This window comes from Pongo pygmaeus, chromosome 5, assembly GCF_028885625.2.
Source record: "Pongo pygmaeus isolate AG05252 chromosome 5, NHGRI_mPonPyg2-v2.0_pri, whole genome shotgun sequence".
Lineage (NCBI taxonomy): Eukaryota > Metazoa > Chordata > Mammalia > Primates > Hominidae > Pongo > Pongo pygmaeus.
The window spans coordinates 122,227,213-122,244,192 of NC_072378.2; positions in this window are offsets into that span (position 1 = coordinate 122,227,213).

Consider the following 16,980-nt stretch of genomic DNA (forward strand, 5'->3'; position numbering starts at 1 on the left):
GAATCCTTCTGCCCCAAATGGCAATAGTGCTGAGATTGAGAAAAGCTTATCTGGACAAAGTTGGCATCTCTGAGCTTCACTTTCATGATCTTTGAAAAGGCCGTTGTTCTGAAAATTCCTATAACCTCTTCATGCTAAATAAATGTGGCTGTTTTTCTTTTCATATGTTAGGAGATACGGACTGGTAGTTACATTACGAATTCCTTTATATCTTTGAAGAGCACTTCTGGACCACACAGATACAGAAAACCGTTTCATAGATATTCAGGGATGGTTTCATAACAGGCATAGCAGAATAGCTTACCCCTAACTGGGTGCAGGAGAGTTTTAAAAAATAGCATTGATGAGGCCAGGTGCGGTGGCTCATGCCTGTAATCCCAGCACTTTGGGAGGCCGAGGCGGGTGGATCACGAGGTCAGGAGATCGAGACCATCCCGGCTAACACGGTGAAACCCCGTCTCTACTAAAAAGACAAAAAATTAGCCGGGCGTAGTGGCAGGCGCCTGTAGTCCCAGCTACTTGGGAGGCTGAGGCAAAAGAACGGCATGAACCCAGGAGGCAGAGGTTGCAGTGAGCCGAGATCGCACCACTGCACTCCAGCCTGGGCGACAGAGTGAGACTCTGTCTCAAAAAAAAAAAAAAGCATTGATGAAATGCTATCAATGGACTTCGCAGCTGGCACCAATAAAATCCTGGCTCAGGTATCCGAGGTGAGATATTAAAGGGATTACCATCATATTTACCACATGTCTATTTCAAGGAGCATGCAGGTTTTTGTTTTGTTCTGGTCTCAATTATTTATGATGCATAAAGAAAAAGCTTCTATTTTATTAATAGTTAATCTTCATCTACTTCGGTAAGGGGAAACAAAATTAAGCCTCCTTTTTCAGTTCTATTCATCAGAGAAACAAGATACTTTCTTGTCTGGGTCCCAGACAAACCACTCTGTTTCTATATGCCTGGAAATACTCATTGCTCAAAAAATTGACGTTGACTGACATCAACAGAAATCCTCCAGCTTTTTTTTTTGTCCCTAAAACAAGTCAGGTTTCTCCTTCCATTAGGGCCTTTCACTCACTAGCCCTTTGGCTGACATAGTTTTCCCCAGGAGGGTATCACAATTGGTTTCCTTTTGCCATTCAGGCCTAAGCTTAGATGATATCTCCCCAAGAGAGTCTTCTCCTAACCCTAAAATAAAAGAGTCCCTCTCATTCTGTTTTGCTCCTTTTGAAGTGTTTTATTTTTTTATTTACATATATATATGTGCGTGTGTGTGTGTGTGTGTGTGTGTGTGTATATGCTCAGCACTTATCAATGTTAACTTATTTTTACATTTTGATTCTCCCCCTCACTAGAATGTAGGAGGGCTTGTCTTAATCACAGCTGTTTTTAAAACTATTGCCTGGTAAACAATAGGCACTTGATAATTGTTTGTTGAATAAATATACGAAGGAAGGAAGAAATGGAGGAAGGGAAGTAGGAAGGGAGGAAAGGAGAAAGGAAGGAGTAGATTTTGAAAATCTACTGTGTTCCAGCAACTGCTGGAGGTCCTGGAGAGTGCAACATCTGTGAAACAAGGGGGTATTTGCCATCTCCTTCTCACAGAATGGAAAGGAAGTATAAGTATTGTAGTGGAGGTACAGAAAAGGACTTTGGAACTATCGGAGGAAACAACTAGTTCTGATGCCATGTGCATGCTGGGAGGGGAATAAGAGAAATCATGGAGAAAAAGACATTTGAAATGGACCTTGGGGTATTCACAGTATTTTGCCAAAAGGGGAAGGATGTTCTAGAAAAGATGGCCTGAATAAATGTTGGGAGGCAAACTTATACAGTATATGGTAAATATTGAACAATGAAATATGTGTTTTAAAAAATGTTCATATCTTCCACTAAAATTATTCTAACAAAAATAAAATTATTTTATCAAATAAATTCTTAGATATAAATATGTTGAGTAATATATGGCAGCTTAACAAATACTTTTGTTATATTTATGTCTAAGATTTATGCATATTAACATATATTTAAGCCTGTTACTTGTATAATAAAAACAATTTTCTCCTTAATTTCTAGAATTAGAGAATATGATTGTTATTTTTTTAAACTAACATAATATAAAATCACTCGAGAGCTGTTGTCACCAATATTAATGTCTGCTAAGTTATTATGCAACCTCAGCTTTATGGGTCAGTTTTCATGGTTTATTGAAGAAATATTTTAAGTGTTGGCTTATGAGAAATAACGCAGTATCTTCTGCCTACATTCCACTCCTACTCATTACTGCCAATTGCATTTGTTTCCCCTAATTTGTGTGCTAGAAATGATACATCTTGAAATTGAAAAATGTTGTCAGAATGTGTGAAAGTACACTCCTTCGTAATATGGTTTTATTTTCATTTGTACTCCTGAGTCATTGATATAAAATGTGCTCTTCTTTTCTTAAAAAAATCTACCCTGCCCATTTTTCTCCCATTTTAAAAAATTAGATTAAAAAAAAATCTGTTACTATACACATGGCTAAGATTTAAGTGAATGCTTGATGTGTTATAAGAAATACTTAATTTTGTTTGTTTATTATGAAACTAATTATTTCATTGATTTAATCAGTGTTTTTCAAGAGCCTTGGTTTTGGTAATACAACAATGTAAACGACAGTAAAAATCTTTGCCCTCAAGAGGCGTTTAAGAGGATAAAAAGGTTTTTATAAAAAGATATCAATAAATATAATAATTTTAAGTAAATACATGAGACATGAATAAAATAAGACAGATCAAAGTAGAAAGAGCAACTGGGAGGAGGCAGTATTAGATTGGAAAATCAGAGAAGTCTTCTCTGAAGAAGGATGATTTGAGTTGAGATCATAATATAAGATAGAATCAGTTGCACAGTGATACACTACAATCATCCAGGAAAAAGAAGTAAGCTTGGTGATATCCAAGGAACTCCAAGAAACCCAGTGTGGCTAAAACCATACGAGAAAGGGAAAGTAAGATAAGAGATGAGTTGCAGGGATAATACAGGACAAATTTATTCAGGGAAATATAGTCCATAAAAATATGTTTAAAATGTATGCTACTACAATGGGAGGCCATTGGAGAATGTTTACGTGGAGGAATAATATAATCTGATTTAAGATTTTAAAAGATTATTTTGGTTTTTCTGTAGATAATTGACTATAAAGGGTCAAAAATGGACACAGAGAGAACAGATGGGAAGCTATGGCAGGGTCCAGGGAAGAGATGGTGGCCCCTACACTACAGTACTAATGTGGAGATGGAATGAGAGGTTGGATTTAGGATATAGATGTTGGAGGTGGATTTGGTAGGACTGGCTATGGATTGGATATGGGAACTGGACAAAGAGAAGAGTGGAGGATAGACTTGGCCTTATGTTAGCTGGACCTTATTCTGGAAGCCTAGTCCTGACACTTGCTAGCTGTGAAATCTCAGAAAATATTTTACCACTTCAAGGCTCTGTTTCCACATCTTTAAAATCAGGATAAAGACAATTAGAATTGATAGTATTACAAAAGGAAATTTCTATGCTATGTCTAATGGAGTGCTTAGAAGTCAACAGGTGTTTAATCAATATAATATTTCAAAATAGTTAATAAACAGGTATTCAAAAAATTATTTATTTATTTATTTATTTTTTGAGATGGAGTTTCACTCTTGTCACCAAGGCTAGAGTGCAATGGTACAATCTCAGCTCACTGCAACCTCTGCCTCCCAGGTTCAAGCAATTGTCCTGCCTCAGCTTCCTAAGTAGCTGGGATTACAGGCACCCACCACCACGCCCAGCTGATTTTTGTATTTTTAGTAGAGATGGGGTCTCACCATATTGGCCAGGCTGGTCTCACACTTCTGACCTTAGGTGATCCAGCCTTGGCCACCCAAAGTGCTGGAATTACAGGTGTGAGCCACCATGCCGGCCTATAATTTATTTTGCAGTGCATTGTGACATCTGCAAGACATTTAATGAAACCTTTCCTGATATTTGGTGAAAGAATGAAAAATGACTGAAACTGGCGATAATAATTAGGTGTTGTCATATCTGATTTGTCTGACTGTACCAAACAAGTATTGATTACTGGATTCTGCCATCTGGAAGGATGTCTCTCTCTGCTATCATCTCCATGCCTCTACCCTTGGACAGGCAAGTGTTCTGCATTTGGTTAACATTTGGATAAAGACAGAGAAGACAGGAAGTTTGGATGACATGAGAATAGAAAGGAGAGCTAATAAAAGAGATGTTGAAATCAGGACTCAAAATATTCTCAACAGGCCAACAGCATGGGCCAGAACAAACAAGAAGAACCTTGAGAGCTAGAAACGTGAAGTTCTACATTTCTGTTAAAAAAAAAAGATTAACCTCACACGTACAGGATTAACAGTAACTCATGTGAAAGGGCTTAGCAGTTAGAGTTGACTGCAAGGTCAGAATGAACTTGCAGCATGACTTAGCTGCTAAAATAGTAAAGACAATTTTATGCTGCATTAATTGGAGTCTAGTGTCAAGGACAAAAAGAAGGGGTGGTTCTACTCTGCTCTGTTCTGATCAAATCCATCTGGAGCATGTCCATTTTTGAGGCCATGATTTATTCTTTAATTATTAAATAGTGACAATATATCATGTAAGATTGAAATGTAGGAGTACAAAACTATATCAAGCAGAGATCCTGCGCTCAAAGATTTCACAGCAGAATAAGAAACTGACAAATAAGTAAATAGCATACGAGGGAGAAAGATAAATGCCTCAGGAAAGATAGCATTAAAAACTAATGTGAATGTTTTAGGTAGATATCGATCACTACCAGCTGTTATAGAAATCAAAGGAGTTGGACTTCATTCTGTAGGTAATGGGACAGTCATTGGAAATGTTTGAATTGGTGAATGATGTAATCAAATCTATGTTTCAAGAAAGAAAATAGAAACTAATACCCAGCAATTTACAGATTAGTCCATATGATCCTTAAAGCACTATCTTGTGCTTGTGGGATTTAGCCACTTTAGATAGAACCAGAAAAAATTGAGAATTGCAAGAAGACAGATTTTGATTCAATATAATGAAGAAATTTCTACCTATCATGCTGTCTTAAGATGAAATAACTGTTGGTAAGCACCTGACCAACCTTTTCAACTCTTTTTGAACAGTTCCAGCAAAGATTACATGGCCATATTTCAAGCCCTACATGAGCTGATGCAGTAGCTGAGCTCAGGGTTTCCTTCCAGTCCTAGAGATCTTAGAGGTCTGGGATTTCATGGCATATTAATATGCTGATTAATTAACATGGTGAACAAAACAATTATTTCTGTATTTTGTTAGCTTCATATTTGTTCTTTCCATTGTCTATAAAATACCACTATGTATTTTATAACTTATTATATGATTACATTAGTCTATTTAAACTGCTTTTGTCATTATTTTAATTCAAAATTTTAAAATTATTTATTAAATATTTTAAGTAATTTGATCAAATCACATTATTTTGTCTTTAGTCCCAATAAGAGATCTTACTAAATTTAAATAAAGACCATAACATAAAATTAACCACAGCTATAAGTACTACTAGATTATCAATTAGTACAACCAACAGGGAAAACTGGATCCTGTATTTCTTCTATATTAAACATACTCATATACTCAAAGTATAGAAATGGTGATTTTGCTTTCTAATTAATCACTTTAATTTCAAGGACTATTATAAAATATATTCATGATTTGGTTTACAAATTATCATTCTGATTTCTTAACACTTTTAACAAAGCAATATGTCCCAAATTTATGTTAGCTTTATGTTCATTTTTAATATTATCTGTAAAATGCCAAAGCATATGCAACAATAACATGTGTCTACCTTTTTTTATACTAGAGAAAGTAAAAATCAATCACTGTGCTGTCAACAGGCAAGGAAACATCCAGGAAACGACAGGAAAGAGGACCACAGCACGGGCTTGTAGTGATGAATTACATTGCGTCCCAGGGCTTGCAACTAAATCAACAGTGGTCTGATTAATGGTTCCTCCACATAACATTGCTGTATGAAAAAGAAAGCTTTGCAAGTTTTCATGAGAGAGTGGTTTTAGTACACCTACAGGCACAGTGTGAGGAAGAATATGTATGAGAAATTTCTTTAAAAAAAGTTGATTAAACTTAGACTAATATTTATTAGCAGAAAACTTATCCTGAGAAAAACAGACTCCTATTTGTACTTTATTTATTTAAAAAATTACTAGTTTAGGTAAAGTTTGTGTTGCCTTTCAGCATTGTATATTGGAAGTTCCAATTTGTCTAGAAAATGCAAGAGTATAACTGACAGACAACATTTATGAAATGTAAAGACCTTTTTCTCGATAAGTAAAGAAATTAGAATCAGGTAATGTTAAATAACAGAAAACGTAAACACATCTTTGCAACTGCTAGCAATTTTCTTTTTACAGGAGTGAGCCCAAGTTTGATTTTTTGTTTACAATTTTTTTTTACATTTTTTTCAAAATTTGATTTTTGACCCCGTGTTCCAGTTAGTCCCCATTTTCAGCAACCAGGCTGTCAGTCTCCAATGGTGGGACATCCACTATCTGCTTCTCCTGCTCCTGTTTCCAGGTAGCAGAAAAATGTTTTGGGAAAAACAAATCACAATACAAGACAGACAGCCCATTCAGCAAGAACTCCATTTCCATTCTCTCCACCACAAAACTTCTCTGACTTTTTACATGATCTATGTGCCTTTTCTTTCTTTGTGATTATGATTATTATGATTAAATATTATTGGCCAGGCATGGTAGTTCACATCTGTAATCCCAGAACTGTGGGAGGCCAAGGCAGGTGGATCAACTGAGGTCAAGACCAGCCTGGCCAACATGGTGAAATCCCTTCTCTACTAAAAATACAAAAATTAGCCAGGCGTGGTGGCAGGCACCTGTAATCGTAGCTACTCGGGAGTCCGAGGCAAGAGAATCGCTTGAACCCGGGAGGTGGGGCTCACAGTGAGCCGAGATCCTGCGACTGCACTCCAGCCTGGGCAACAGAGCGAGACTCCATCTCAAAATAAACAAATGAAAACATCACTGTTATTAGGTGAAGATCATACTTTATTCATATTTCCTTAGTTTTTACCTAATGTCTTCTTGTCTGTTCCAGGATCTCATCCAAGTCAGGACATTACGTTTGGTTAACATGTCTCCTCAAACTCCTCTTAGCTGTGACAGTTTTTCAGACTGTCTTAGTTTTTGATGACCTTGACAGTTTTGAGGAATACTGGTCGGGTATTTTGTAACAGTCTTCTCAATTAAGATTTGTTTGATGTTTTTCCCATGGCTAGATTGAGATCATGAATTTTTAGGAGGAAGAACACAGAGGTAAAATGACGTTTTCATTACATCATATCAAGGGTATATACTATCAACATGACTTACTACTGTTGACATTAAGCTTGAGGTACAGTTTGTCAAATTTCTCCAGTGTAAACATACTCTTGCCTCTCCTTTTATACTGTTTTGAAAGGAAGTCGAAGTCACTATGCTAAGCTCATACTTTTTTTCTTTTTTTTTTTTTTAGACGGAGTCTTGCTCTGTCTCCCAGGCTGGAGTCCAGCGGCGTGATCTCAGCGCACTGCACCTTTTTCCTTCAGGATTCAAGTAATTCTCATGCCTCAGCCTCTCGAGTAGCTGGGATTACAGGCGCCCACCACCACACTCGGCTAATTTTTGTGTTTTTAGTAGAGACCGGGTTTCTGCCATGTTGGCCAGGCTGGTCCCGAGCTTCTGGCCTCAAGTGATCCACCCACCTTGGCCTCTCAAAGTGCTGGGAGTACAGATGTGAGCCACCCACCCGGCCTCAGCTCATACTTTAAAAAGTGGGAGTTATACTTTGTTTTCCAAATCATCATAAAATCTAATCACAAATTTCCCTGGAACACCACAGCAACACAGAGATAGCACCTTACTGCTAGCCATCGCCTTTGACATAGAGGCAACAACATGTCAGTCAATGCTGGCATATTTTGGGTGCTTTCCCAGCTCCCATCCACATGGCTTCTAAGAACAGCTGTGATCCCAGGCTCTTGGGCCCACAGAGGCATGAACCTGCTGAATGAGTCTGTAAAGCAGAAAAGATGGCAAGACTGTACAATTCATTAGTTATTCTTCCTCATCTGTGGTTCTTGCTTTTTGCTTAGTTTGCTAAATTTTTCCCTAGTTTTGAATTGATTTTTGGCCATTCTTTCTCTTTCCATTCTTCTTTCCGTATCCTGCCTTATTTCATAACTGCTCTATTCCCGAGTGTCTTCTTACGGGTCACTCATAATGAGTTAACAACAAATCTGATGGGATAAACCTTAAGCAACATCATGCGCTATTTCCACAGATTACTGATCACAACCCCCATGCCTCCTGCGCTAAAGTTGAAATATGAAATTCCTTTGAGCAAAGAGTAAAACGGAAACTATTTCCATGGTAACATCATTACCAATTAGTTTAATAAAATGCATAATTTAGTGTGTATAATACTAATGAAAAGAGATTCTAAAAGCCAGGATGACACCAGTTTTCTGCATTATCTTTCCAAAATGTATGTTAGACCTATAGTATCCCCAAGCTATAAATGAGATGCTGAAGACATAAAGGCATTCTTTAAAAATGGCCTCTGCTATCAAGAAACTTACAGACCAGTTAGCTGCTCCTGTGGAATAACTGAAAGGTTATCACCAACAAAGAGTTTCTTTGCATTTATTCTGAAATTACAATTGTTACTGCAACTCTTTGTGAAGGCTATATTAAATTCTCTAGCACCATAATTAAAGAATTACACATTAAATAATAACACATAGTTTTTAAGATTTAAAAGAGTGAAACTATATAATGTTGTTAGGATGTATTTTATTATTAATTGATTGCTCATGTTCTTTGCTGATTTTTAATTAGGTTATTCACCTCCTTTGTGGGAACTCTTTGTATATTTGGGTTACATTTCCTTTACCTATCATAGATTTAAGATGTTTTCTAATGTTTACTGTCTTTTTATCTATTGATCTCATTTTTACCATTGAAAGGTTTTTAATTTTACATGGCCACACTTATCGTTTTCCTACCAGATTTCTCCTTTCATGTCCTTTTGACACTCTCACTAAAAACGTCAAGTAGAAAATATTGAAGTTCAACACTACGTAAACAATATGACTCCAATTGTGTAAAAATAAACAAAAAAGAAAGAAGAAAATTGTACTTCCAGAATTTTCCAAACTTTTCTGGGTTAACATGTATTATCCTTATAATCAGATTAGACTATTAATTTAACAAATATTTTTAAATACACAGGTATCTCTCAAAGAGAAAATGCATAAGCCCTCCAGTACCCACCAGCATTTCAGCATGGAAAGGCCAGTATTCTTGGGAACAGAGCTTACAGTAGGTAAATTTTAAGCAAATGTCTATGGAAACCACTTTTCCTCTTGGGACAGACATTCTGCCAAGACTGGTAAGGCCGATATTACCTGGACATAAGAGAAAGGACATTGAACCACTGAGAAGTAGAAAGAGCCAAGAAGAAAAAATGAAATGGTTGAATCAATAATACGTCAATTCTTTATTCATATTTGAACGAAGCCTCCCTATTTCAGTTAGTAACTGAAATCGGTAAATAATTTGGAAAAGGCAATAGGGATTAAAATGTCACTCTTTTTTTCATTAAAATACACTAAATGCACAAAATACACTGAGTCTATAAAGTGCAGCCATTTAGACCAGATAAATCAAAGAAAATGTGAGAGTTTTAAAACAGTGTCAGTCAACAAAAGACTGAAATTAGCAAAATGGAAAGAAAAGTGTTGCCTGAACACAGAAAGGAAGGATTTAAAATAACTCTGACCAAAACATTAGGAGATATACCTAATGTAAATGACGAGGTAATGGGTGCAGCACACCAACATGGCACATGTATATATATGTAACAAACCTGCACGTTGTGCACATGTACCCTAGAACTTAAAGTATAATAATAAAATAACATAAAATAAAATAAAATAACTGACCAAGAACAGGAGGCTAAGGAGTAATCTCCAGACCAAGAGACTGCTGTGTGCACTAAGCATGACTCTATTCAGCCAGTGTGGTCGCTGCACTGGGGAAGAGTCTGACGGTGGGACGGCAGCATTAGGAGTACTCGGGCTCTGAAGCCAGTCTCAGCTTCTCCATTTAGTTATACCAGGTGACATTAAGCAAATCGTTTAGCCTTTCCACAAGGTTCACTGTGGAAAGTGTTTGAGATGATGGCTATACGGAACATGGTCCAGCTCTTGCCCCACTGCCTAGACTGGTGCCGCCGACACCTGGTGGGTGCTCTATGAGTTGTTGAACAAATGAACAGAAAGCGCTTGACGATGACCTAAGATAAGTTATTCCTTTAGAAAGGACAGTGGATGGTAAATGGTGCAGACACGTGTTACCTTTGCTAAGAAGAGGGACAACTGCTCTGAGCAAGTGTGGTGTGGGATGTGATTGTAATGGAAAAGCTAGAATTTGATGTGGCCTTTGATGAATGGGATAAATTTAAATGGATAAAGAACAAGAAATAGAAGACACCAAAAAAAAAATAGGGTGAGCAGAAGCATTTGAAAGGAGCTGCACAAATCATTTGTGACTCAAACAAATGGAGGATGGCAGGAAATGAGGTGTAAAAGTAGGAAAAGTTGGGAGGTGGATTCATGAGTGTTTTATTATTATTGTGTTTTATAACTTACATGTAGGTCATGTATATTTGTTTGTATCTCAAATATTAAATAATATTTTTGAAATGGATTAGAGCTGGAGAGGAAGGTTTGGTGCATCGAATTACTAACTGGAAGGAAGATACCTCTAAATTTATGTTTCAGGGAAAAAAACTCTTATCCCATGTTTCTGGTATAACCATTTCCTCTGCTTTTCTAACGTTTTGGAACTGTTCTTGGGGACTTAATAAAATGGTATAAATTTATTTTAGACAAATTATTAGTAAAACTTGAAAAGAAGTATGTTGTTGTATTTTCTCTTTTATCTCAGAAATTCAACTCCTGAACAAACTCATTAACATATTTCTGGACATATTTGTGTTGCTGCATGACAGAGTATAAGGTTTAGGTCTGAAATAAAGCACCTAAAGTTAATTCAGCGCACAGTAGCTTCTTTGGTTTCCTGCTGTTTTACTGACATAATGCATTTTGCTGAGAAACCGCCCTATAAATCAGCCTGTTTATCAGCATTCCCTTTTGAGAATTTTAACATTTTAACAAATGAAAATGGGATACACATAGCATCTCATTTCAAAATAATTTTGCGTAGAGTTTTTTTCATAAGAATTAGGAGTTTGCTCAAAACGGAGTAGAGCCTTTACTGGCCCCAGGAGAAAGGTGGGAAGAAGGCTAAATTGCACTGGAGGGAAGGACTGGGGGTGGGAAGAGTTGGAGGAAGTATGAATTTCAGAGACAGCAAGGTAGAGGAGTTCATGCTGAGACCAGCAGTTCTGGATAAAAGTGAGGAGAGAAATCTCTGAGTGGGCCTAGGGCCAATGTTTGGGGAGGGGAAGAAAAAGCACTGGAGAGGCGCTTCACAGGAAAGGCCAGAAAAAATTTAAACAAGAAACAGATTCACACTCAAGCAAAATGTGAAAATTTGTGCCCATTAAGTGAAGGAAATTTTGATGCTGAGAGCTGACCCAAATCTGCCCTTCCAAAGTGCTGGCAAATTCACAGCAAATTCAAATTAGGGCCGTCAGAAGCTGGTCACTAAAACAGAACAATAACAATATTAAAAATAAAAACACTAGCTTAACAGTGGTTATTTATTGGGAGGTTTCTGTGAGCCAAGGTTGGGCTAATTGCATTACACAGATTAATTGCCTTCTTCTTCCAACATGGGTGTTGTTACTCCTACTTTGTAGATGAGGAGAGACCTGAAGAAGTTAGGTAACTTGCCCAAAGTCACAGGATTAATGAGTCCTCAGGGAGGGTAGGAGCTGCCAGAAACTGCGAAGTTCTCTGTGTATGTTCAGGGCGCTCCCCACCATATCCCAACACTTTTACAAAGTTGTCTTTAAAATTTTGGCTCATATATCTCCTAAAAGAATTCTGAAAAGCTTCTACTCACTGGCACATTTATAAGTTAACATCTGTATTTTTCCAGAGCTTAAATATTTGCAAATGCTGTAATTTCTGCTATAGTTTAAATATAGACATTTTAAAATAAAACTCTTTCATCACTTTTAATTTATCCAGTGGAACGTCTACCTTATAGTGTTTTAATACCAATCACTATTCATTTTAAAAATACATGAACAATTTTTAAGTTACTATTTAACCTCTTCTTTCTCCCCTTGAACTCCTATTTCCATTCCACTTTCCCCCACAAAATTGTATCCTACTGTAATGTATCTTTGTGCTTGAAATCACTCTGACATAATGTGCTATAATAAAAACATTTACATATTTTTTAATGTTTTATGTTTAATTTTCTGTGCCCTCAGGCTCTAAAAGTTAAAATAATTTCTTCAGACTTGAGTTATTATTTTAAATATCATTTGTACACAGTTGACTAAAACAATATAAGCATAATCCAAATGTTGATAGTTATTACACATAAAAGTATAATTTTATGAGGAAAACATTATTAAATGGTATAGATAGAGCTTTTTTCCAACTGGTTAATGCACTCAGTAATAAATAGTATTTGTTGCTAAAATGAGTCAGGACTGTATTTTTTTTTTTTTTTTCTGACATGGAGTTTCACTCTGTCACCCAGGCTGGAGTGCAGTGGCATGATCTCAGCTCACTGCTACCTCCGCCTCCTGGGTTCAAGCGATTCTCCTACCTCAGCCTCCTGAGTAGCTGCGATTACAGGCACACGCCATGATGCCCGGCTAATTTTTTGTATTTTTAGTAGAGACGAGGTTTCACCATGTTGGCCAGTCTGGTCTCAAACTTGTGACCTCGGGTAATCATCCTGCCTTGGCATCCCAAAGCGCTGGGATTACAGGTGTGAGCCACCGCGCCCGGCCAGGACTGCAAAAAAAATAACAGCGAAAAAGGAGAGTGTGTTTGGCCACTTCTGAGAGTAATTTACTAAAGCCATATTAGTCATCATCGTTACATTATATTTATAAATAAGGAGAAAAGTAGTGAGGAGTCACCATGAACAGAAGACTTTTGCCCATGTTAAGAAAAATGGTTGGCTGGCGCGGTGGCTCACGCCTGTAATCCCAGCACTTTGGGAGGCCGAGGCAGGTTGGGCTTGATGGTGCGTGCCTGTAGTCCCAGCTACTTGGGAGACTGAGGCCGGATAATCGCTTGAACCCAGGAGGTGGAGATTGCAGTGAGCCGAGATCGCACCACTGCACTCCAGCCTGGCGACAGAGCAAGACTCTGTCTCGAAAAAAAAAAAAAGAAAGAAAGAAAGAAAAATATGGCTAATAAATAGTTTCTTCTACAAGTAAGAAAAAAGTTGAAGAAAATATAGTACATTATTTTACACTATAAATGCTAGCTTTTATAGATTATTAAGTTAGATTAATTATTTTTTTCTTGTACTTACAGGCTTAACACAAATTCATCAGAATCTAATGTGAAAGTTTTCAGTTCCTCTTTCATGAAAAATATATCAGACACAGATGGGCACCTTGACTAAATGATGCTTTCCAGAAACAAATATTTTGAAAACTCTCTTTGTCACCATAAAGTTGCTTAAAAATATATATATTCTCTAGGACAATGCTTCATGGCAAGATTAAAGGTTAGGATGTCTTCCTTTTTAAAATGGAAGAATGGTAGATATGATATTGTGTATTGTGATGTAATAAGGAATATATGTGTGGCCTCTGTCCCTGGATAAATATTAGTAGTGTTTCCCTGAGTTCTGTGAGCTGCTGTAGCAAATTAATTGAATCTGAGGAGAGGGTCATGGGAACCCTGATTTATAGCTGGCCAGTCAGAAGCACAGGTCACAACGTGGGGCTTGCAACTGGCATCTGAAATGGGGACAGTCTTGTGGGACTGAGCCCTCAACCTGGGGGATCTGACTTATTTCTAGGTAGATAGTCTCAAAATCTAGTTAAATTATGGTACACCCACTTGGTGTCTGCTGGAGATTTGCTTGGTAGGTAGGGGAAAAAACCATGTCAGAAGTGCTGTGTTGAGTGGTGTGTGAGAGTAGAAAAGGCACTTGATTTTTCTCCTTTCTCTAAGAGTAGGTGTGAAAGTGGATACAACAAGTAGAATCCACATCACACCCGTAACCAGAAATGGGTCCTGAAAACATAACAATGAACCCCTTGGAAAGTCTGTGGGCACCCCCAAGAGTACTGATGCTCAAGGTTGAAGGCCTCTGAGGCCATAACAAATACATTTGAAAAGTAGAATGGAAAAGACATCACCTTTAGAATCAGTGAGATACGGGTTCTAAGCCTGCTGCTGCTCACAACTCGTGTGATTCTGAGCATGCGGCTTAAACTCTGAGTCTCAGTTTTCTGAGATCATCTATAAAGATGAAAATCCTAATGCTGGATACCCAGGATTGCTGAGAGGATAAATGAGGCAACATGTGTGAATCTCATGGTGCAGTGCCTGGACAAATGTACTCGATACATACTAATTTACTCTTAATGAGTTTCTTTCTTTTCTAACACAGATAAGGGTACTTATTCCACAGGATTTGTTGAAGATTTAAAAAGATCATTTCAGTTTTGCCTTTTCCCCCTAGAATGTCAGAAATTTTTATTTATCAAGAAGTTTGTGTAATGTATTTAGTAAATATTTATTGAGTGATTATTATGTACTAGGCACTGTTCTTGGTGTGTTGGATGAAAAATAAATAAGACACAGTTCCTGGTTTCATGAACATAGCTCACAATTTGGCCACAGATGAATGTACCCACTAACTATTTAATAATGGGCTAACTACTAATTGTATTTAGGAAATTTTATTGATTTCTGAGAGAACAATTTCAGTAAGAAGATGAGAACAGATACTAAATTCTGGTTGTATAAGGAGTATGTGGGAAGTGAGAGAAAGTATATAGTCTACTTCATCAAGAAATTTAAATCGAAATGGAAGAGAATGAAGAGGGTGGTTGATCAGAAGGCAGAGTGAAGGGATGTGAGAGATGCTAGGAAATTTACAGACCTGGCATGGGGAACTGGTACCTAAGATAGAGAATCAACATTGCAGAGGCAAAGTGCAGACCAATAATGTGCAGATCCCAAAGGTGGCTGGAAACCATGGTGTTACAGCACAGTTGGAATCAGGTAAGAAAGGTAGGTAAGAAGAGTGAGACAGGAAAAGTTAATTTTGGTTACTGGGTCTGGATTCCTGATACCAAGGCACAGCTAATATTCATCTTTCAATAGAGAGGCATCCTGTTTCTACATCCTTATGTCTGATCCATCTGCAACATCATCATTGGCAGAGCACTGAGTTTGAAAATGAAACTGTAATGATTAACATAAACAAGTGATGAAAGCAAGACATTAATCAATAAATTTTTGACAACCTTTTTATATTGATTTTATTTAGACTTTCAAACAAATATGATGTTTGTTTTATGGCAAGAAAAAAGAGGAAGTTGAACTATATGGATGAGACAACAGCTGGACGAAGGGTTGAGTATATACCCATGAAGCTGTGAAACATATGAATATATACTCAAGCCAACCCCGTATCTACTGAATTAGGGGTTCCAGGGGTCTGGCCCCAGAACATAATTTTTTAAGCACTACTTCCTGCTACCCCAGTGATTGTGATTAATGTTTGTGAACTAGTAATTTAGAGCAGACTGAAATTTAAGGTCATTGTTGTTAAATAATTTACCCAAAGCTAGGTGCAAGTCAGTTTGTTCCATTCGAAATGATTCCAATCGCAAAAATATTTAGGTATGAAAATGTCTTGAGAAGGTTCCATCCTCCACTAACTTCAGCACCAGCATTTCCCACTGGGTTTCTATCCAATGCAATGTACCATCCAGGGTCTTGCAGGCTGCAATACTTGGTTGGGATCCTCTAGTAGAAGCACTTCTTTACAGGTAACATATTCCTCACTCACAATTCCTTTTATGTTTTCCTGTCCAACTAGAGCCAATGACACATAATCCTCAAATCTTACACCTATGTCTTTATAATTTTCTAGAGGCAAAAAGGGGTGAATCTACTCAAGGTTGGGGTTACTAAGGAAAAGGAAAATCCTGGTTTTTTGTTTGTTTAATTTTTTTTTTATACTTTAAGTTCTGGGACACATGTGCCGAATGTGCAGGTTTGTTACATAGGTATACATGTGCCATGGTGGTTTGCTGCACCCATCAACCCATCATCTACATTAGGTATTTCTCCTAATGCTCCTGTTTTTTAAAGTACATTACGTGCTGTTATTCACTTACTCTGTCCTTAGTGAAAAAATAGATTTTAGGAAAGTTACCAGCATATTATGAATGATAAATGGGAGGATTAAGGGTGTGTGGCAATTTTATAGTTCCCTGTAGAAGAAAAAATATGTTTAAATTATGTGTTTGTAGACTTAGACTTTTACCAGATCTCCAGACATTATTTTGTTCTTTCTTCATGAGAAATTCTTTAGAAAATCCACCACATGTAATCCTGGTTTAGCTGTTCTCCCTAACTGAAATATGTATGCTTGCATCTGGAATAAAAGATAAATGATAATTAAATGCATATCTAAGTGAAGGTGAATAGTTTTTAAGTGTGAAAGTACTAACAATATACTGTTTAACAGTCGTTAACCTCTGCATGGTGATGTCTAGATCGCAAGAAAAAATGGAGATAAGTTTGTCATTGAGTTCTCACTTTAATGTTGTACATTAATTAAGTATATAAAGGTTAGTAAAGTGGGCAAGTTAATTTTTATTTTTAATAATAAAATATTAATTTAGTATTAATTGCTGATAATTTAATTCAATCAACAATGGACTGGAGATCAGTAAAGTATTTTCAATTTCAGTAAGATGATG